The following is a 1,999-nucleotide window of genomic DNA, read 5'->3' as shown; positions in this document are numbered from 1 at the left end:
GTATTATATAAGCTCTGGCCTATGGCTTTTTTTCCCCCCTGTCTGTGCACATTTCCAATGGCCTCAACTAAACAAATGAAGCTTACCAATAAACTCCAGTGATTTGCATGCCCTCCTGCCCTGGCATACCCCTCACCCCCCCCCCCCCCCCCCCCAGCTGTGTCTAGTGAATCTCAAGAATCCCCTTCTGGATCCATTGCACCGTCGACTCCTCCTGCAACTAGTTCAACTACTATGGATGCCATCAGGGCAATAGCAGAGTGACACAAACAAGCTACATAGGTGGAGACTCATGTCTCTTAGCTGTACGATGTCACTGCACTGCTCAGGACCAAAGTACAGACCCTTGCATCCTCCCTTACCACACAACAAAAAAAGTTATATGACATGAAGAACCTGCTGCGTGGGTGCAATTTTTGGCTGATGGGACTACTGGAGGGAGTTTATTGAATCCCTACTCAAGAAGAAGTATGGCTCAGACTCCTTCTCTCCCCTTCTTTGTGAAAGGGCCAACCGTATTCCAGTTATGTCTCCCACCCCCCCGGAGCCTTTCCATGCACATTCATTGTTAGGTTGCTGAATTATTAGGACAGAGATCCAGTCCTCAAGCTCAATCGGCAGCTGGACCACTTGAAGGTTGAGGGACAGGCGGTACAGAGTTTTCTGGACTTTCCCTTAGAAAAAGAAGTGTTCAAAATTTGCTGAGGGAAAAAGGCCATCGTGTTACCAATAGCTTATCGACGCCATGTTAAACTGAAAGTGCTCAAGGACAATTGCTCCTATTTTTTGATAAACTGGAAGATGTCATCACCTGGATGGAGCTTCATTATATTTTTATTTTATTGAGAATCCTGGAGTCTTTAACTTTACACATATACCATAGAAAAATTAATAAAACCCCCAAACATATAAAGTCCAATTTAATTTCCTCGTTTTTTATAATCAGCCAGGCTTTGGCACGTGCAGCCTTTTGGATTGTTACATGCTTACCCTTAGATTGTTGGAATAAACCAAATAACTGCCCCTTTCATATGTTCTGACAATCAATATACGTTCTAGATGTCCTACATGTACTCTTGGCTTTCTGTATTGTGCCCAGCCACTGTCCCATGTCTCAGATAACAATCCACATACAACTAGTTAGCATTGTAGACAGCACGCCTCTGGTTCATAGGACATTCAAGAGATTTCATCCACACTTTTTTCAAAAGTTGCTTTAATTAGGAAAGCCTCATGTTTGGATTCTTCTCTTCCAGGCATGGCAGATCTACTTCTTCATATGCCGTAAAGGCAGCTTTTATTCGTTGTTCAGGATGGCAATCGAGCTCCTTGCTGACATTGAGTACAGCTATAGCTTCTTCTACAGAACACACTTCAACCTCTCCTTCCTCAAGCGCACGACGGTTTATATTTTCCTCCAATGGCATGTCTAGGTGTGTCTTGGGCTTTACCACAAAGACTTTCTCAACTTCTTCCCTCTGCAGGGTTTCTTCTATCTGTGCCTGGGTCACTTTTGCAGGCATAGGTTTTAGTTGTTTAGTCTTCATTTTGGCATCCTCTTGCTCTAGCATGCATTGACTTTCCTTCTTTCTCTCTAACTGCTCCACACAATGTTTTTCCTTTTCTTCCTTCCTTTGTTCTTTCCGCTGAACATGATTGTCATCATCCTGCTAATACACATCCTCCAATGCCTGCTGGCCCTTTGCATCAGCCACAGCCTTTGCCTCAGCGTTTCTGGCACGGGCAGCAGCAGACTTGGTGTTTTTTCACCCTGAAACTTTTTGGGCATCCCTTAGCCGGGAATCCTGCTTCAGCCCGTGACGCTGGTCGTGCTGTGATGGCTTCATTACATTTTGACTGTCATATTCTGCATATGTCTACTTGTGCTCGCCAAATATGTTATCATCTTTAATGTTTGGTTATGCTTTACTATATGCCTGCCTTCCTTAGGTTCCTTTGTGTTTATGTTACTGAGATCTCTCTTGGTTGATGGATTGTC

At 44.1% G+C, this 1,999-nt stretch overlaps 1 pseudogene; it reads right to left on the bottom strand.

The window, feature by feature from the left end:
• Positions 1 to 1,136: 1,136 nt before the first annotated feature.
• Positions 1,137 to 1,789, bottom strand: LOC136610805 (coiled-coil domain-containing protein 124 pseudogene; annotated as a pseudogene).
• Positions 1,790 to 1,999: the final 210 nt, after the last annotated feature.

The sequence above is a fragment of the Eleutherodactylus coqui genome, chromosome 1 (assembly GCF_035609145.1).
Source record: "Eleutherodactylus coqui strain aEleCoq1 chromosome 1, aEleCoq1.hap1, whole genome shotgun sequence".
In the NCBI taxonomy this organism is placed as follows: domain Eukaryota; kingdom Metazoa; phylum Chordata; class Amphibia; order Anura; family Eleutherodactylidae; genus Eleutherodactylus; species Eleutherodactylus coqui.
This window is presented reverse-complemented; position numbering and strand designations above follow the sequence as displayed.